Raw genomic sequence first — 22128 nt, 5'->3', positions numbered from 1 at the left:
ATGCTTAAAAGATTGCATATAGGTGGAATTATGCTGTGTTTCAAACAGTCATTACTGAAGTGAGAAAAAGCAAAACAAACTAACTGCTGTCATGTCTCTGCATTTCATCAGCTATTTCAGATTCATAGAACAGGAACCAGATGTGCTATCATTTTGTTCTCCAAGTCCAGTTTGCAATGACAGAATAACATAATTGTAAAATTCTTGTCACTGTGATGAAGTACTCAAGATATAAGAGGTGAATAAAAATTCAGCAGTCTTCTACACTTATGACATCTGATTCTTTGTTGAAAACTTTAGGAAAACACTTGCAGTATTTTCAGATTTAAAAAAAAAAAATCTTTTCCTGACATAATTCCCTGTCATTCATTATTTCCTCATTGTCCAGAACTTCCTGTACAGCCTTCTATATCACGTCTATACAACCATATACGGAGAATAAAGAAGTGAAGTGGTGATGAGTCTACACACTGACTAAATACAGCACACAGTGCTATCCATTCTAGGTCCTCTCAGTAATTTGTTTGAAAACATACAGTCTCTGCCCATGTATTTAAAGTTAGTTGTGTCCTGAGTTATTTACATAAGTCTATTGTGCAAAACACAAGAAGGCAAGCTAAATGATATAATTTGCATTGATTGCCCAAAGACTTTTGGCAGAGCAAACTGATAACCAGGGCACGTAAGAAGACTGAAGATTCTTGCACACCTTGCTTAAAGATAACAAAAAATCAAATAAAAAAAACAGGTGAAAGGGGTACGTTTTACTCTCCCCCATGTCAGTGAAGCAATGTCACCAGAAGAGCTCTGCACAGGTCTGAGCTGGAACTTGTACTAATCCACACAGCCACAGGTAAGAACAAAACTGATGAGTCTACGTAAAGGCAGACTTTGAAGGCTTGTAGAAGGACATTATAAGATTGATGGTCTCAGCAATAAAATGTCGTATGAAGCTCTATGTAGACATATGTAAAGTGATACAGATGAAATAATTACAACTTCACATATTATCTTCATGACAGACGCTGAAAGTACTGTTTTTTAACAAACAAGTTCAGGGAGAGTCAATGTAGACAGTTCCATGAAACCACTAGGGCAGCAATAGCAACCAATTTCTAACATTTCATCTTCTTTTTTATTAGAAATGCAATGAAAGGCTAAAAAAGATCTTCATTATCCTACTGTACAGATTCAAGAGATGGCTCCACTTTGAACACTGAGTACAGTTATTCTCCCTCCTTTATAATATATATATATATATAGCATGACCAGATGTAATTTTTTCAAAGAAAGGCAACAAAGATAATCAAAGCTAGAGAATGGCATCAGTTTATTGAAAAAGCTGCTGGTCAAGGACTTTTCAGCTTAGAAGAAAATATGACTTACATGAGGTGTAATTGATTTTTAGAAATCACTAAAAACATGATGAGGGTGAATTAAGACTGACTGTTTACTGTGTACTCCAATACAAGAACTAAGGGATATCAAGCGAAGTCAGCTGGAGTCGATATCAAAATAAACAGAAAGAGGGACGTGCTTCACACAACTGGTAAAACACCAGTAAATTCCTTTTGCCAAACAATACTCTGGTTGCAAAATCTGTGCTGGAGTGGCTAGACAAAAATCTGAGAGACCATTAAGACTTTGTAGACCAACATAGCAGAGCAAAATAAAATAAATAAATAAATCTTTTGAAGTTGAAAATACTCAGATGGTAGGAAAAAGCTATGAGAAACATAATATTTTGTTGCCTAATATCTTATATGTCCCTGAATATCTGTTTATTGTCAATATCGGAGACAGAATACTAGGTTAAGTGGATTCTCTCTCTGAGCCAGTATAGTCTTTCTTAATATATTAGCTGTGTTTTCTCTTATAGAACAAAAGAACTATGCTTGTATTTTACTTGATGGCTTTTTACCTTACAAACACAACTAGCTGCAAATCTTTTGAGATACAAGAAAATCTTAAGCAATTTATGGCTGTCAACATGTCAAATGCATGTTCCTCATTACTTACTAGTTTTCAGTTTTTCAAGTACTTGTGTTAAAATATTCAAAAAATGTCATTAGTAATTATATAGAACAGTGTAATTTCATTCTCCTTTCATCCTACACCATTTCTCTTAACCTGTACAGGGAGAGAGAAAGGAGGTAGGAAAGGAAAGATGATGTGTTGGAAGGAGAGAGCAGAAAGAAGACATTTTTCATTATAGAATCATAGAATCATAGAATATCCCAAGTTGGAAGGGTCCCGTAAGGATCAAGTCCAACTCCTAGCACCACACAGGTCTACCCAAAAGTTTAGACCATGTGACTAAGTGCACAGTCCAATCGCTTCTTAAATTCAGACAGGCTTGGTGCAGTGACTACTTCACTGGGGAGCCTGTTCCAGTGTGTGACCACCCTCTCGGTGAAGAACCTCTTCCTGATGTCCAGCCTAAACTTCCCCTGCCTCAGCTTAACACCATTCCCATGGGTCCTATCGCTGGTGATTATGGAGAATAGGTCAGCATCTGCCCCTCCGCTCCCCCTCGCAAGGAAGTTGTAGACTGCGATGAGGTCCCCCCTCAGTCTCCTCCTCTCCAGGCTGAACAGGCCCAGTGACCTCAGCCACTCCTCATATGTCTTCCCCTCCAGGCCCTTCACCGTCTTTGTTGCCCTCCTCCGGACACTCTCCAACAGTTTAATGTCCTTTTTGTACTGTGGTGCCCAGAACTGCACACAGTACTCGAGGTGAGGCCGCACCAGCACAGAGTAGAGTGGGACAATCACTTCCCTCGACCAACTAGCAATGCCGTGCTTGATGCACCCCAGGATATGGTTGGCCCTCCTGGCTGCCAGGGCACACTGCTGGCTCATATTCAACTTGCTGTCAACCACAGCCCCCAGATCCCTCTCTGCGGGGCTACTCTAGAATCTTAAATTTTAGAATATTTAAAATGTACTTAGGTTGGACTTTAGTAAATGTTACTACTAGTAAGAGCTTTATGTGATCCATTTAAGACGTATCTTTATGTTACTACATGAGAAGTTCAAGAAAATATATTACCAGAGGATACCATCAATCTGTTGTTTTCCTTTGTGTAATTACACCCCTGCATATTGCATCTTTCTATACTAAAAATGCAGTTCATGCATTACATTCTGCTTCTTTAATTCATAACCCAGAAGGAAAGTTCAGGAGTTCTCCATCATAGAAACAGACATAGAATTACAGGATGTAATCAGAAGTCAGAGAGTCAAAGAACCAAAAAAAAAAAAAAAAGCATCAGAAGTCATAAAAAATTCCATGCTAGTATCACTGTTAAAATTTAGGCATTTTTTTTCTGAGTCATCTGGCTGGACTTTGGAAAATTATGTTGTACATTACAGGATTAACTACTTGTGTGGAAGGAGGTTGCATTGGACAGAAAAGAAGTTACTCTAGAAATTTTGAGGGAAAAGAAACTTAGACTTTGTATATTGTGTATTCCAAAGACAACTGGAATACAGTTTTCCAGTAAGGGATGTTGAGAATAAAAGGATTTTGGTGTTGTTTATTTTACTTTAAGGTGTTTGTTTGCTCTTTTTATTTCTTTTAATCTCACAGGCTACAACCATTCTGTATTGGAGCCCTTACCATAGCCACATCTAGAGTTATTTTTTCCTATATGATTGTATAGGACACACATGAAACATGAGAGAATAGTAGTTCAGCAACACAGACCTAACTGCTAAGTTTATGAAGTCTTTGTTTCCTATTACTGATGTTAAATCACTTTTTCTATCTCAGTAGCATGGTACATATACAATGCATTCCATTATATTCTTTAATTCAATATTTATTAAAGCATTACAGGTAGTTGCTACATAATAAACACTGAAAGATACCATTTTATTTTCTGCTTACCATGCCTTCAAGATTGCACTCTTTACAGAGAAAAGTAAAGAAAACTACAATTTATGACTCCCAATGTAGTTTAAGCAGGAGATGGGTTCCAAATTGATAATGCTGTTAAAATTTCAACTATCCCTTCATGTCTTGCAGGAAAATAAATAAATAAATAAATAAATAGGAATTACTAGAAGAAATTTATACACACAAGGAATTGAGCTGCTTTCACTGTAGACAAAGATTCTGAGGATCTACATTTAAGATGTTATTTAAATCCTCTTATAAATCTGGGCACAACGTTGCACTGTCATAGTGCCACTGGGATTGCAGAAAAACTATGCCAAATCAAACTTCTTTCATTTTCCAAACTCTAAAACAAGCTATACACCTAATTATAAAAATAGATCTCCTCAAAGTTTTTGCAAAAAGCAGAAAATTTATAGCATTGGCAACATATCATTGACAATATGTTATACTAACTTTTAGCTGATTTATAGTACTAATAATATACATTGCTAATGTCACTATTATAATAATATAATAGTAATAATACTATTACTATAATAGTAATGTTATCAATGTTTGTTGTTTTTTTTTTTTTTTATTTCTGTTGTTGCTTTATTACTTAGCCTAAGAGCAAATCATGGAAAACATTTTGTCTTGCTTAACAATTATGGCAAGAAATGATTAAATGATTTAATGTCTTCTGTAAAAATGCCAAGAAATGTTAGTTTATTTATGAGAGAGCATACCGCCCTGTATGTTAAAACAAAATTCTATATGCTGATTTTTGTACGAGTCAGACTTAAAGCTGTATTTTAAAGGAAAGTAAAAGAACTACAGCATTCTATTAAAAAAAATAAATAAATGTAAAGAAACAATGATAGAAGGAAACAACTGCAATAAAACACGACAAAGTCTATGATTTAAGATACAGATTACATTTGTTTTCTACAATTCAATTCAGGTTGGTTATTGATAATTAAAAATACTTTGCAGCATTTTTCTTATTTAAAATTATGAAGATTAAAAAGGTAATATGGGTGCGATAGTTGACAAGTCATCCAAATGCTTGATTTTCAGGAATAGTTACTCAGAGATATGAAAATATCTGGGTCTTTCTTTTGTTTTCCAAGAATGAAATGAAATTTCTGTCTGCAATCATTTCTAAAATGCTGTCTCCAAAAATCAAAATGGCAATCTCACAGCTTCTTCTGAGAAACAAGTATACAAAAGTACTATTTTGTAGTTACGATAATCTACTCTAAGGTGCCATGAACCCCAGGTCACTTCTCTCTCACTTCAAACTGAAATATCTGAGCCACTTTTAAGTAGGTGTCTTCCAGAGATAAGGCTTCCATGAATTTTTACCAATTTATTATTTTCAAACTTTTCAGTCAAATACAAATTGGAGCAGGAGCCTATGAATGTAAGAATTTTTACTGTACTTAAAAATGTTACTGGAGTAAACTTGAAATAATAATAAAAGGATTATAAAACAAAACCCATTGTGCTAGACATTTGAGATTCTAAGTGTTGCAATTTAACTTCATTCTTGCTAGGACATTCTACTGAGTAGAGTTTGTCAAATGGGACATGTGTTATTGTGGTTTTCTGCTTTTTACTTTAGTTTCTTTAAAAATAAAAAAAAAAGATTGCAAACAAATGATAGTTCTTAAATGTGCTTAATAAAGTCATTATAGGACATGTACTATTCTGAGTTCTTAAAATGTATCTATATATGGCAAAGTCTGAACAGCAAAGCATCTGTTATTCAACTAGTTTTAAACCTAGCTTTTTTCCTTCAAAATATTTGCAGAAGGAAGAAGAAAAATCACTGCAGACTCAGATAGACGACCTTAAGTCAATCTTGACATATTTTTAATACTCCTCTGGTTTTAAAATGAGGAAATATACACCTTCTTTAACAGAGATATTGAGTAATAATAATAAATTTAAAATAAATAAATTTAAAAAAATAAAAAAAATAAAAAATAAATTAAAAAATAAATAAATAAATTTAAAAATAATAATAAATTTATAAAATTTTGAAAAGCATTAGTAAAGCTCAGTAAAATTATTCAAGAAAGCACTACAAGGCAAACAATTCCATTTCATGTGTGCTGTTCTGATTTCATAAAAATTGTGACAGTGTTCAGTGATCATTAGTTTGTAAGACAATAATCCAAAAATTACATATAGTGTATAATGTGCATTCTATAATATTTTCTTAAATTATTTAATAATTATTATAGATAAGAAAATAAAGTTATCCATATTTGTCAATGGAGTTGCTTCTGAGTTACATTGTGCAAAGTTTCTTTTTGACATTTGAAAGTTAGATTTGTCAGTGATGAAAAATATTATAAAAACAAAATTCAATCTGTAACTGTTGAAATACTTTGAAATGTGTTTAAAAGATTCAATCTAATTAGTAGTATTTAGCGCAGAAACTGAGAAGAAATTAAAATGCCAGAGGTTTAAATTCAGTCAGTTCGATTTTAAGGGGCAAGAGGGAGAATGACAATCCACCAGTATTGAAGAGCAGTTAGTGCAGTAAGATAAAACCTGTTCAATTTGGAACAACCCAGGTTACAATAATGTCTGCATTTTTATTATTATTATTTATTATATTATTACTACTACTACTACTACTACTACTACTACTACTATTACAGCATATTTTTTCAATTAAGTCTTACCAGGAAAGCATCTGGTGTGATTATTGAATGAGAAAAGAGAAACCTTGCAAACCTGGGGTTTTGCCATCTGAATAAAACTATTTTCACTTGAACAATGATTTTACAAATCCATCCAATGACAGGAAGAAATCTTTTTTTGCATACCACTGTATCTGGCTTAAAACATCATATCTATTTGGATTGCCATTTCTCTGTTGAAGCTTCCAAACCAACAGTCAGCACAGAGTTTGGAACTGAGAAGGACTCATTGATTGAATAAAGATAAAAATGAATTAACAGTCAGTCACAATTACTATTTTTATTTTAGTGGTCAACGTCTCTCTTGTACTTTTCCATTCATACTGAAGAATACCAAGGAATTGCACTGCATTGTACATTCTTACACCTTCAAGCTAAGGTTCAGGGTGAGATTAGTAACTATAGCAATGAAGGACATCTCCAATGTCAGAAGCTGAAAAAACAGTGTATCACAGTCTAGAATATTGTAGAAGGAACATACAAAGATCATCAAGTCCAACTACCTTCCTATTTCAAAACTAACAAAAAGTTAAGATATTATCAAAAAGAGGGTATTATCAAAATATCTCTTGAACACCTTAACAACCTTCACAATAAATAGTTTTCCAAATATTCAGTCTGAACTTCCCCTGGTGCAGCTTTGTGCCATTCCTGGGTGTTCTATCATTCGTTCTGATTACATGAAACAATGCATGTCCCCAGTGGTGCGGTTGGGCAGATTACAGCTTTACAAGAGCCTTCAATAAGTCTGAGATATTCCATTCAAAATTGTTTCCAACTTTAGAAAGCATAATACAAAGCATAATAAAATAAATGCTACCCTACATACAAAAATTTTATACAGATATACATTTAAATACTGATATTTTATATCTATCTTAGCAATTGCTTTATTTATGTATACATGTAAACATAGGGTGAATTAAAAAGAAAGCTAGGCAAAAAAAAAAAAAAAAACACAAAAAAACCTGTAGTTTAATCACAAAAATATAAAATCACTCTGTGATACTTTTAGAGTTCAGATGGTTTAGAATGTTATCTTTCAGTTGTCTTTATACTCTACCCCTATAATATAAAGCATTCTAGAAACTTGGAGAATAAGAGTTGGGGTGGGTCAAAAACTTGTATCTCCTTTGTCCAACTTTTCGATGATTCAGAGGAGCTTACTGATTCCAGAAATCTCTGCATTGGACTTATTTTAGCCCTTCTGGACTGCATCACTATTTTTCTTTATGGTACTGATTGTCCATTTATCTGTTATTTTCATCACATATGTATTTCCGCATCTCATACCAGACTTTCTGTAACTGGACGTCACCAATACTTTCAATCTCTATACAAGTTTTAGCAAAATTAATGCCAATTTGTGTAATCAACTGTGGCGTAGGTACCACACAGACACCAGGGTTCTTTCAGGATCAGTAACTGCTACTACTTTATTGACTACATATCTTCAACTCCCCTTATGGAGGACAGGGTCCCTTCTTATACCATTCGCCCTACAGCAGTACTTTTCCACTAACTATTCATTGGTCAAAAAACTTTGCCGGGCAGCAGCAAACACCCAGCAACTTCCATGTCTTAACGGCTGGAGAACAAGCAGTCCGAGACAGCAAGGCGTCTCCTGAATCACCCTTCTTTGTTCCCTCTAAACATTCCTGATGGCCTCATCGTTGAGAGTCCGATGTTATCACCAACCATGGGGCTTGTCGACCCGCATGGCCACACTCCCACAACGAACTGGTCAAAACTTTGACCTAGATCTGTACAAATCTTTCCTGAAGGTTAGCGGCCTCTCTATGACAAATTATTGTTATTGTTGTTATTATTATTAATAATAATAATAAAATCCAAACCAGAAAACCCCAAATCTCCACTGCTTAATTTATTAAAATACAAGAAAAACAGTGAATGCCTTAAAAAGTCAGATATGCTGAGTGAAACAGACTAGAAACACAAGTGTTTGCAAGCCAATCTGTTCCCCTGCCCTAGCTTATTTGCAGTTGTTTCACTCAATCTTTTTCCTCAGTTCAACAGCTTTAAGGATTATCTGACTTGCAGCAAACCCTATCCAATCTTCTCTTTTCTCTGTATAGCTGGAAAGCTTTCCTACATTGCCTCCCTTGATTTCTCAGGAGTGTCTTGTCACTTTCTGTGAATCTCAAGCCCTCTTGGATGACTCCATCCCTCCCCCCAACCCCGACTCTCACCTGTCTCAGGGTCGTAGCTGCTCACAGTGAAGTGGCAACCTCCCATGCCTCCAGAAGATATAAGCATGACAACCATCATTGCTGCTGATCATCTCCTTCATTTTTAAACAAAAATTAAACAAAATTTCAGAGGAATAGCAAGAAATAATATATGTCATAATGGTTGCAATTAGTAACAGGTTACGGTTATCTACATTCAGAAACACAAAGACTACCTAGGAAGAAGTGAAATTTATAGAATCACTAGAAAATAGGTTGGAAAAAATAGGAAATAAAGTAAATGAATTTTCAGCTTAAGCTGCAAGTGTTCAGACATCACGAGGTGTTTCAAGGGTCATCAATCAGTGGTAAATATGGGCCCTAAGAGGAACCACTTAACTTACTTAAATGGGTAAGTGATAGAGGTCTTAAATTTTTACAGTCTGAATTGCTGCTTATCCTCATATAGATATATATGTTTTAGCTATCTGGATCTTGCAAAAATCTGCAATCCATTGGATTCTTTACCAGAAACCAATCTTGTAAACCTCACAACACAGTTCCTTCATCAGCTGGTTAACTCTTCACAATACCTGTGTTCTAAACAAGTCAATCCACTAGCCTTTAAAATTAAAGCAAGTAACACTGGAAATCTGCACTCTAAATCCAATGTGCAGTTTTAAGTTTTCTTAGATGAAAAAATCAGTCTGAGCACCTAACATGAGCTGATCTGTGGTAAACTGAACAGCTGCGATTTATAGATTATTGACAGAGATCTAAGATGTCATAAGTATATGACTGAGTTTTATACTTTTCAGTAGGTATCTCCAATCCCATTGAAGTGAATACAACAACTAATTTTGGAAAGGTGTATTCATTGTTATCCAGTATTGTGCAATACTCAGTATGATGATGACTTTAATAAAACTACAAATAATTCCAGTCTCCAGATCTGCAGTACTATTGATTTTCTTCTTTATTCTAAAACAGATGTAAAAAGGAAAGAAATGCAGCTTGGAAACAGTTGGACTAGATTCCATGTGTCATTTAATGTGTTTTTGAATAATTCCTCATGTTTGGATATGAAATACATTAGATCTTGAAATAGTTTATCTTCGTTTTAATTACTACTGTAATTTAACCAGATGGCAATGAAGTCAGCATGTACATATTGAAAGACAATTTGAAATATGAAATCAGATAATATTTTCCTAGAGGTAGACTGTGCATAATCAGAAAATAAAACCTCTAAATCTTTTACCCCTTCCTGTGGTTTAACCCAGCAAACAACTAAGCACCACACAGCCATTCAAACACACACACACACACACAGTGGGATGGGGAAGAGAATTGTGGGGAAAAAAATAAAAAAGCTTGTGGGTTGAGATAAAGACAGTTTAATAGGACAGAAAGGGAAGAGAAATAATGATAATAGTAATAGAGATAATAGAAATGAATTATTATTAGAAATGATGATATAGTAATAGAAATAATGATGATAGTAATAATAACAATACATACAAAATAAGTGATGCACAATGCAATTGCTCACCACTTGCTGACCGATGCTCAGCCTGTACCGGAGCAGCAGTCCACCCTAGTCCCAGACAGATACCCTTTATTAATTGTTCATCATGACATAACATTGTATGGGATATCCCTTTGGCCAGTTTGGGTCAACTGTCCTTGTTCTGTCCCCTCCCAGCTTCTTGTGCACCCCTAGCCTCCTTATTGGCAGGGTGGTGTGACAAGCTGTAAAGTCCTTAACTTAGTGTAAGCACTGTTCTGCAACAATTAAAACATCAGCATGTTATCAACATTCTTCTCATCCTAAATCCAAAACACAGCACCATACCAGCTACTAAGAGGAAAATTAACTCTATTGTAGCTGAAACCAGGACACCCTACAGCATACTAACTCAAATTTCTCCTTCCCCCAGCTTTCCTCCATTTATTCTTCCCAAAAGTTGGATTTCTTTTGACAGAATATAGGATACTTCATTCAGTAATGTGATAGTTGCTAATATGTAATTCTTTTAAACAAACACAGATATCATTTGCAGTAAAAAGTCTGGATGGTACCCAGAGAACACCTAGTTTTGCTACTAGCAACTGAGGCAAAGAAGGCATTAAGTACCTCAGCCTTTTCCTCATCTCTTGTCACTATGTTTCCTCCCACATCCAATAAAGGATGGATTCTCCTTAGTCCTTTCCTTGTTTATGTATTTACAGAAACATTTTTATTGTCTTTAACAACAGTAGCCAGACTGGGCTCCAGCTGAGTTTTGGCCCTTCTAATTTTGTCTCTGCACAGCCTTACAACATCTTTATAGTCCTCCTGAGTGGTAATTAATATTACAATATTAATTGTACATTATTCAAACCATAATCAATATATGCAGAATTATTTTTCTTCCTAAACTGAAAAGAGAATTTGTCTAAATAGATGGGAATTTTGTTCAGGATAAAGGCATTTAAATGCTACTGCTAACCTATAAGCTAGGTGTGTAAATTTTTGTTATAATTAATGCAAAGTCACTCAGAATAGATATGCACTTTTGTGTCCACTGAATAGCTATCTAGAAATGAATTCTACCCAAAATGAAATTTTCTTTTTCATTAATATGATACCTTTTAGAAAACAGGTGAAGGAGTTAAGATGCGTTAATTTCTTCCTTTAAAACGTGACACTTGGTATACTGTTCTAAGATATTAGTTGAATTCACGCTATGAGGGAAAAAATAATGTATAAAAATTGCATAGGATATATTTTACATTAACTAAGCCCCTGACTCACACTAAACATTTAAATAAAGATGAAGATTTAATTTTAAGTTAATTCTATAGCTGAAATGTGCAGAACAATAAAGAACCAGGCATGATTATATAAACAAACAAAGTATTTGGTATATTCTTTAAGTACACAGAAGTTGCCACTCTATAAAATAAATATAACAATCGAATCTCTTTCCTAACCCCCGCCCCACACACACACACACACAAAACTCTGATCTGTACCATATTATTATTTGAAGACTGCATTAGAGTTGTACCTCTTAAAAAGAATGCTCATTAAAACATATCCCACAAACAACCCTGTAAGGTTTCACATTTTAAAAATTTTATGAAAACAATAGATAATGAAAATTGAAGAAAAGTGTTTTATTTTTTTTTAAACCCATGCTTTGAAGTAGTATAAAAAATGTTAAACGTGTTTTCTGTATCTATTGTTTCCATCTTTTCCAATTAATTTCAATTAATCCTGTTTCAATTCTCCAGATGATGAAGCAAAATGAACAATATTAAAATCTCTTTCTTAAATTCCTCTTGAAAACAATCAAGCTACATATTCAGAAAATCTAGATGTAACTGTTGTAACTCAATGAATTAGCAGGAAACATTTGCAAATCAATACTATATTCTGTAGTCAAGAATATAATGACAAATATCTCTGTTTCACATCAGCAAATAGACTATTTGAAAATGTCCACAGAGACCTGTCTGCAAAAAAAAGGTTAGTCCTTTTTAATATAAACTGGGAAACTAAAATTAATGGGAATATGTCAGTAAAAACCAGTAGATTACATAGAGAAACATTAAAATATTTCTTTAAAACAGATCTCAATTCACATGTAAAATGTAGGTAGTCCATTGATTATAATCTGTTTATTATACAAATAAATTCACGCAGGTAATTCTGTCTTTGACATAAAGGTTTGTTGTTATTTCTAAAATAGTTTTGCTAGTGCTTATGTATTATTGTTGAAAGTAGAAATAGTTGTGTGCATTTAAAAATAATACTTCATTATTAGTAGTTGTTTGTAACACCAACATACATTCACATATCAGAAAATTTGGTTAACTTGCTCCTATAACACTATATTTTAAATGACTTCTCCAAGCACTATTTTCTTCTCTGCTTTTGACTAGAGGCATGCTGCTCCTAAACCTGAATTCCTTATATCTACATCCTAGAAAATGTTCAACATTTGTTCTCACCCTATTTTTAATAATATGATATTCTCTTTGAGCCAAATGTTAAGCACCAATTTGTTACCTGAACATTTTCTTCCAACTTGAAGAAACTGCAGAATCACCTCTTTGTTAATTATCATAATTTTGGTCCTTTAATAAGCTTTAGAAATGTAGGTGTCATTTTGTATACTTTGTTGGTTTAGAATTAAAGATATTTTTGATTAAATTTAAAAATTTGTTTAAAATTTTTAAAAATATATATTTTTAATAATTAAATCCTAACAAGCCTCCAAGGCATGATTTATATATATATATATATATATAACTGTGTCTTGCCTAGCAAATTCACTCACATCTATTCTATCAAGCTTTTTTTTCCTTTTACTATCTCAATAGAAAACAGTGATACATTTCTGTCAGTGTCACTATCTCACCTGAAGACCTTGGTTACTGTGATTTATTCCACTACATAACATGTAGGTTGTTCTTATTATCATGTCTCCAAAAAGAAACTTAATCTGCCAAATCCATCTCTGAGCTTTGCAATGACATTATGACAATGCATTGCTATTAGAACACTTGTCATAAAGCAACAGTCTCTGCTAACTGAATGGTAATTTGTACAGGAATAACCCTATGTGTCACAGACTACTTCTGAGTGAGCAGTAAATTTACAGTTACATTTAATGAAGAAAGATGGTACACTCTGATAACATTTTTTCATTCTTCACAGTTCCTCCTCCTCTACCCTTCCTCCACATATGTACATTTAAGATTTAATCAACTGTTCCCAATTAACAGAGAGAAGAAAGAAAAAAAAAAAGTTCTAAAAACTTGGTTTCAACGGGGTTGTAACAGCATGTGAGCATAACCAACCAAGACTTCACAGATTACTGTCTCAGAATTACCTTCCAGACACTCCCCACTACCCTTCCACCCCCCTGCCAAAATAATTAAAAAAAAAAAATGTAATCTGTACTTTCAGTACTTTCAGTTATTTATTGTGTGGGATTCAGCAATTTTTTACACTGTTATGTTTCAAACTTTCCCAAGTGATTACATATGCATCTATAGCAAAGCTTGTAAAACTCTACCACAAAAATGCAAAGATCAGTCTATTTAAAATAGATTTACTGACACTGGAGCACAAAAAATGGAGGGTCCTTACCTGAGTAACACAAGCATGTTCTTCTTTGGCAGGGGTGTCCCATTCACTACTTCCTTAGCTGTCCCATCAGCTTTGTCAAAAACTACGAGTATGTGAGGTAATCTCTAGTGATAACACAATACAATTGAGAGCATGTGAGATAAACATCCCTGCAGACACCCAGGTCAGTGCAGAAGGAGGGCAGGAGGTGCTCCAGGCATGGAGCAGAAGCTCCCCTGCAGCATGTGGAGAGGCCCCTGGTGGAGCAGGCTGTCATCCTGCAGCCCACGGGTCCCACATGGAGCAGATCTCCACGCTGCAGCCCGTGGAGGAGCCCCCGGTGGAGCAGGTGGATGTGGCCTGGAGGAGGCTGCGGCCCATGGAGAGCCCACAAAGGATCAAGAGGTCTGGTGAGAGCTGCTGTCCATGGGAGACCAATGCTGGAGCAGTCCACTCCTGAAAGACTGCACCCCATGGTACGGAGCCATATTGGAGCAGTTGTTGAAGAGCTGCCATCTGTAGGAAGCCACACAAGATGAGTTCAGGGAGGACGGCATCCTGTGAGAGGGACCGCATGCTGGAGCAAGGGCAGAGAGTGACCATGAAGGAGAAGCAGAGATTAAGTGTTATGGACTGACTGCAGCCCCCATTCTCCATTCACTTGTGCAAGAAGAGGCGGTAGAAGTGGGTGGATGAGAGGAAGGTGTTTACAGTTTTCTTTCAGTTCAGTTCTCACTGACCTAGTAAACAATAAATTACATTATCCTCCCTATGCTGAGTCTGTTTTGCCTGTGATGGTAATTGGTGAGTCATCTCCCTCACCATCTCCCTTATCTCAACCCATATCTTTTTTTCATCATATTTTCACCCCCTGTCCTTTTGAGGAGGGGGAGTGAGAGAGCAGTGAGGTGGTGCTTAGGACCACCCTAAACCACTACATATACATAAAATCAGAATGTCAGAGGCCTTTTAACCCTCCTGATCCTTCAAGAATTTCTTTATTTTTACTCACCTTATTCACCGTATCAGAAACAGGTTAACACAGAACATTAACAAGACATTCTGAAACTAAGGTTAAACAGACAATATATTATTATTCCTAGCTTGACATTGCTGAGCATTTAATGTGTGGGATGGGGGAAAATCAGAATAGATTATTTGTGTCTTTTTCTTTCTAAATCCTCTTGACACAAAAATAAACTGAACTGTAGACGACAGTTTTCATGACCAGCACTTGTTCCATTCTATAATTCTCCCAGATAAACAACATTCTAGCAAAATTTGGGCAACTTTGTTTTTGTTTTAGAAATATTTAGAGGGAAATAGAAAGGGTGCCATAACTTTGGCTGTCTAAGAATAAAGTGATTAAAACATTTTGCAATTTGAAAAGAAAGACATGGAGTTGATACCTTCCAAATATAGTATACTATACAGTTTTAGGAAAACCAGTGGTCATGAAAGTATTCTCTCTTGTTTCTAAATATGTTCACTTAGATTTTTTTTACATACATATAACTATTTTAGACACTAAAAATACTGCAGTCACTCCATTCAGATGGAAGAGCTTGGATTAGATCACAGGCTCAGATTATAATAAAGTTGATTTAGAAGTGTATTTGTTCTTGGTTATTCTCATCCACTACATAAATTATTCAGATAAAAGCAAATTATTGTTGATTCTTAACATATTTCTTAATTCTAATGAGTAAGAAAATGTGTTTAAGCACTTCCTTAAACCAGGCAAATATTGTGACAGTCCATTTCTTTCAATAGACTGAATTCAGTCCCTATTCATATGGTCCTCTCGTCCTTCCACAACCCCTTCTCTCACACCTATCATCTACAGTTCTGGACATCTGTCCTTACTAAAGATTAATTCAAATCAAAATGCAGAAAGGGGTAAAAAGGGTTAGTCTACACAGGTGGACATAGAGATTCACACACTTCCAGCCAGCTAGACTGAAACCAAACATGGCTCAGATGCAGCACAGCTGCAGTAGCACTGTTCTTGAGCTAATAATATCCTGCCTCTCAGCAGGACAATGAGTCTATCTTAGAACTGGAGAATAATGAAAAATTCTTGTTTTGCCTAACAAAACAAACAGTGAGTGAGTATGACTGCTATCTCTAAACACATTGGGGGGTAAACATTAGAAAGGCATAAGAGTTATTGAAATTGAAGGGCACTGTTGGCACATGAGCAAGTGAGTAGAAACTCACCATGAAAAAGTTTAAGCTCTAAATCAGACTACCTCTAAGCAGCAGAATATGTGGGTTTTGATCTGCTTTCCAGCAGCTCTGCCTGCTAATAGTTTTTTTGTGTTTTGTTTTGTTTTGTTTTTTGTTTGTTTGTTTTTCCAATTTTCTCATAGGAATTAATAAATTTATGAAAGACCGCATGAATTAGCTGCCAGGCATAGCAGTGATTGGACTGAACGACTCTTCCAATAATTTGTTCTCATATTCAACTGGCACGTGTGAATAAATATTCTTGCATTATCCCATGTTCTTGCATGTTTTCTTGCAATTAGCGTACCTCCCTATTTTCATATCATGGATCTAACTTGGAGCATAGACTAGAAGTTGAAATAATTCCTAGTAATATAGTTTAACTGAATTCTTCATCTCCTTCCGACAGAAATGGCTGTCCCAGATTTTCTAATCTTAACTCATTCAGATTATGTATGCGATTTGAAAAATCCAGTAACTATTCTTAATTTAACTTAACTAAAATGTAACACTAATAAAGCTAGCAGGGCACTGCAGAAGTATATCTCACTTTCAAATAGCCAGAATATTATTTAAGCCACACACGGATTAGCCAGGTGCAGTTGCACTCATATTTCACAGAATCATAGAAACACAGGGTTGGAAAGGACCTACAAGATTATCTAGTCCAATCATCCTCCTACCACCAATACTACCCACTAAGCTACTAAATCATATCTCGTAGCACTTTGTCCAGATGCTTCTTGAACACCATGAGTGATGGTGACTCCACCACCTCCCTGGGCAGGCCATTCCAGTGCCTGACCACTCTTTGAGAGAAAAAGTTTTTTCCTGATATCTAATCTAAATCTCCCCATGCGCAACTTGTGGCCATTTCCTCGAGTCCTATCATTAGTTATCTGAGAGAAGAGGCCGACCCCCCTCCTCATCACAACCTCCCTTCAGAAAGTTGTAGAGTGCAATGAAGTCTCTCCCCTGAGCCTCCTCTTCTCCAGACTAAGCAATCCCAGCTCCCTCAGCCATTCCTCATAAGACTTGTGCTCCAAAGCCCTCACCAGTTTTGTTGCCCTTCTCTGGACAGGCTCCAAGGTCTCGATGTCTTTCTTGTATTGATGGGCCCAAAACTGAACACAGTACTCGAGGTGCAGCCTCACCAAAGCCAAGTACAGGGGGATGATCACCTCCCAGCTCTTGTTGGCTACACTATTTCTAATACAGGCAAGGATGCCATTGACCTTCTTGGCCACCTGGGCACACTGCTGGCTCATGTTCAGCCGAGCATCGATCAACACTCCCAGGTCCCTTTCCTCTTCACAGTCTTCTAGCCACTCTGCCCCAAGCCTATAGTGCTGCATGGGGTTATTGTGGACAAAGTGCAGGACACGGCACTTGGCCTCGTTGAACCTCATCCCATTCACCTCAGCCCAGCAATCCAGCCTATTCAGATCCCTCTGAAGGGCCACCCTACCGGCAGGCAGATCAACACTACTTCCCAACTTGGTGTTGTCTGCAAACTTACCGAGGGTACACTCAATCCCCTCATCCACATCATCAATAAAGATATTAAACTAGATAGGCACCAGTACCCACCCCTGGGAGACACCACTTGTAACAGGACACCACCTAGACTTAACTCCATTAACCACAACCCACTGGGCACAGCCCTCCAGCCAGTTCTTACCCGGAGAAGAGTATACCTATCCAGGCCATGGGCAGCCAGTTTCCCCAGGAGAATACTGTGGGAGACCGTGTCAAAGGCTTTGCTGAAGTCTACGTAGACTACATCAGCAGCCCTTCCCTCATCTACCAGTCTGGTCACACGATGATAGAAGGAGATGACGTTGGACAAGCACGATCTGCCTTTCATGAACCCATACTGGCTGGGCCTGATCCCCTGTATGCCACGCAAGTGCCGTGTGATCTCAACCAATATGATTTGCTCCATAACTTTCCCTGGAACCGAGGTCAGGCTGACAAGCCTGTAGTTCCCCAGGTTCTCCTTATAGCCTTTCTTGTAGATGGGAGTCACATCGGCAAGCCTCCAATCCTCTGGGACCTCTCCAGATAACCAGGAACACTGATAGATGGTGGAAAGCAGCTTGGCAATTACCTCCACCAGCTCCCTCAGCACCCAAGGGTGGAGCTCGTCTGGTCCCATGGACTTGTGACATTCCAGGTGGAGGAGCAGGTTTCTAACTCTCTCTTCCAGGATCACTGGGGGAGGGGGGGGGGGGGGGGGGGGGATGGAATTCTCTACCTGAATCACAGGTGAATAGTTGAAGGAGTGTGTGTAGATGCACTTCAGGTGAGATATCTGCCTCACCCCCACTTCAGCATTGTTCCCCTAGGCACTTCTTTGGTGAACCCTGTTTTACCCCCTTCCCCCATCATAGCTAGTTTAAAGCTTTCTCCACAAGTCCTGCTAGCTCCTGCGCTAGGATTCATTTCCCCCTTCGAGACAGGTGAGTTCCATCCATTGACAACAGGCCAGGGGTCGAGTAAACTGCCCCACGGCCAAAGAACCCAAAGTTCCTGTCTCTACACCAGCCTCTCAGCCAATTATTTGTTACCTGTGTTTTCCTAGCCCACTCCATGTCCTTCACCTCCCAAGAAGGAATAGAACAAAACATGACTTCCGCTCCTGCTCCTTGAACTATTCATCCTAAACCCCTGATATCTCTCTTCATAGTTCGCAGGCTCCTCTGAGCAATTTCATCACTTTCCACATGAACTATGAGTAATGGGCAGTAGTCAGTGGGGTGAACCAGCTCCGGGAGTTTTCTAGTTATATCCCTGACCCGGGCACCAGGTGGGCAGCACACTTCCCTAAGGCTCAGGTCTGGTCTGCAAATGGGGCCCTCCGTTCCTCTGAGAAGGGAGTCACCTACCAAAACCACCCTTCTCTCTTTCCTGGCAGAGGCAATCTGAATGTGTGGAGTTGACTGCCTCTTCCTTGGTAAGCTCTTAGGGAAACCTTCCCACGCCACCCCACACACCTCCCCTTCAATGTCCATTGCTTAGGGGGACCTGGGGACACAAGGGAAGTGTGTGTGTGTGGGGGTTCACCCACGATGCCAAGCAGGGACCCTTTCCCAACCCTCCCCATCCCTCAAGTCCCCCTCCTCTGCCTGACAGGGGCAGGGAAGGGGGTCCCACACCAATTGTGGGGTATCTCCCTGGCGCCTTTCCCTCTGGCATGCCAGGGAGCTACTCCACCAGTCAATCTCCCACTCACAGTCCCTGATGGCCCTCAGTCTCTCAACCTGCTCTTTCAGCTCTGCCACCGTACTGAGCAGATCTTCCACCTGCTCACACCTCACACAGGTGGAATACCTGCCACCCTCCCCTGGCAGCAGCAGGCTCAGGCACTCCCTGCAGCCAGAGACCTCTATAGCTACGGTTCTGGACAGACCCTCCGTTTGGGTCACCACAGTCTTTTCGGGGCAAGCTCTCTGCCTGGTGGAGACCATGGTAAATACTGCAGTCACACAGACTGTCAGTAGATAGGATGGACTCGAAAGGGAGGAGGGACAGAATCCCTGTGCCCCGCCGCACAGGCTCCCACACCCACCACTGCCTCACGCCAAGGGCGGTTCTCACACGCTGGGCGCCCCTCCCTGTTCACGGAGGGAGTGGGCGCAGTCGCCGCTGCCCTGACATCTCCCACTCCCTGTCAGCCTCTCTCGCGACAGCTGGCAGGTGCAGCCTCATTACGCTGCTGTCTCAGGTCACCCCTGGCAAAGCAAGGGCCTGAAATCCCCCTGTTACTTGTGGTCAGGTGCTGCAGCTGTGGCTGCGCTGGCTCCGAGGCGGCCGACCTCGACTACTGACTACAACCTCGACTATTTAAAGCAAATGTAAGAAAAATGCATCATCATCAAACTCTAGACTACAAAAACAATGCACCATTTAATAAAAATTATCAAATCCAAAGAAACACTGACATTTTCATTCAAATACTCCTGAAAACTTTGGCACCTACAGCTTTATTTGATAGATAAGGAGGTCCTACTAGAATTTGAAATGTTATGTTATTTTTTTAGTAAATGGAAATACTTGAAGAGGATAACTTTAGCCAAGAGAGATGCTTCCCACAGGGTGTTTTTACAGTCAGATAAAGAAAAAAAGGCTTTTTCAAAGAATTCATATCCGGAGTCTAACTTAGGTTTCCTGAAATACCCTTTGACCCAGAAACACTAGAAGATTATTAGGTCTGGATGCATTTAATGATTCCTGAATAAAAAATAAATAAAAATAAAAATAAAAATAAAAATAAAAATAAAAATAAAAATAAAAATAAAAATAAAAATAAAAATAAATAAAAATAAAAATAAAAATAAAAATAAAAATAAAAATAAAATAAAATCAAACCACTCCCACAGTCCTAATCCAGCTCATCTCTTTTGGTCACATTTTCCTTTCACCTGCTACTAGATTTGGCACTTGCCAATTTTCCATGTAACTGAAGTGCTGTTTTTTGTTTGTTTTTTTGTTTGCTTTTTAAGCCTTCCATAGTTCCTATTAGTTAGACCAATCCCAGGTCCATATTGCCAATGCACAACCTGTTTCCCTTGTGCATCCCCTTGAGGTATGAAGCTTCCAGTGGGCAGAAAATCTTTTGCACAGGACCAGAAATGTGACAAGAGGACAGTAGGGGCACCAAATCTCTATCTTATGTCCCAAATGGTACAATATCTCCTTGGCTCAGGGAATCATTCTGTAAATTTGAAAGAATTGTGTTGTATAAATATTTTTTATAATCCAGACAAATAAAGGATCATCTATTATTTTCTACAACTCAAAACAGGGAATACTGACACCAAACATTCGTTGTAGATATAAGTTACTGTTCTTCTCATTTACTCCTTAGCGAGACTTCCCTTAATTTCTTCATCTTTCTATATATGCCTGACAATATGCAGCACATACCAACCAGTTTGGAAAAAAAAATATGTTCCAATTGGGACATCAGAAAACAACTCACTTTTGTCTTTGGATGAAGACTGAGTTACACAGAATGGCAATTCTGTAAAAAATTATTGAAATTTGGAGTTACAAGATCATACATTTAATCTAAACTTTAGTCAGACATCCAAATTGTTCTTTCCTTAGAAAACAAGGATTTCTTGATAGCATTCTATGAGTTCATTCATTTTTGGAGATACAACTAAAATTTATTTCTTTGTTATTTCTACTGTTATTTGCACTTAACTGTGTAATTACAGGTGTCTTTGTAAAATATTTCTGGATTGTTTTGTAGCACCTTCTACATCAATTCAAAGCTATACATTGGTGCTCTTTGTAAACATCTTTAAGAATTTAATTTTAAAAGAAAAATATATTCACAATTCAAATATTATAGAATAACTATTAGAATTTTACTGATACACTGCCATGATAAATTTGAATTAGATAGAATATATCTATCTGTACTTAGAGGTCTGAAAAAAGGGGGTTTTTAATCATAATTTTGCCTCAAACTGGAATTTACTTTCCATAATTATTTTGATTTTTCTCATTAGTTCTCATGTGTGCTACTATCATCTACCTGGGGGATATTCAAGCTACATGAATTAATTTTCCATTGGTAACAGCCATGAACACAATATTTTGCAGCTCTATCAGGAAGCACAGTACATTTCATTGGAGCAAGAAAGTTGTTCTTAAAAGACACAATTCATATTTGTGGAACAACTCTATTTTTTTTCTATATAAATTTTAAAATAATTCTGCTTTCAGTTTCTATTTTTCATCTTACTTTCACAGCAAATCCTGACATCTTTGAGGGGCAGTCATACCAAAAGTTATGTTTTATTTCTATTGTGCAAGGATGGAATACTGTCAATCTGCCCAGAACAGGTAGCTTCTCTGTAATATATTCAAGTCTACCACCACATTTTTCCCAAATTTGTAAAACTGATACATTTTGTTACAGCTTCCACAGAAAATTCTAGATGTAAAAGCAACATCTTATTTCTATCTCGTGTTTCTT

At 37.3% G+C, this 22128-nt stretch overlaps 1 protein-coding gene across 1 annotated transcript in view; it reads right to left on the bottom strand.

The window, feature by feature from the left end:
- The window catches only part of LOC308193528 (uncharacterized protein), a 351138-nt gene extending 336370 nt beyond the window's left edge, over window positions 1–14768 (bottom strand). Inside the window, exons 1-2 of the mRNA XM_080588350.1 lie at window positions 13929–14768; window positions 8807–8901 (exon numbers count right to left, since the gene is read on the bottom strand). The gene's annotated coding sequence lies outside the window, so the exon portion shown is untranslated. The remainder of the gene's footprint in view (window positions 1–8806; window positions 8902–13928) is intronic.
- Window positions 14769–22128: the final 7360 nt, after the last annotated feature.

This window comes from Anser brachyrhynchus, assembly GCF_964034855.1.
Source record: "Anser brachyrhynchus genome assembly, chromosome: 1".
NCBI classification, from domain to species: domain Eukaryota; kingdom Metazoa; phylum Chordata; class Aves; order Anseriformes; family Anatidae; genus Anser; species Anser brachyrhynchus.
The sequence above is the reverse complement of the archived record's forward strand: the minus strand, read 5'-3'. Positions and strand labels throughout refer to the sequence as shown.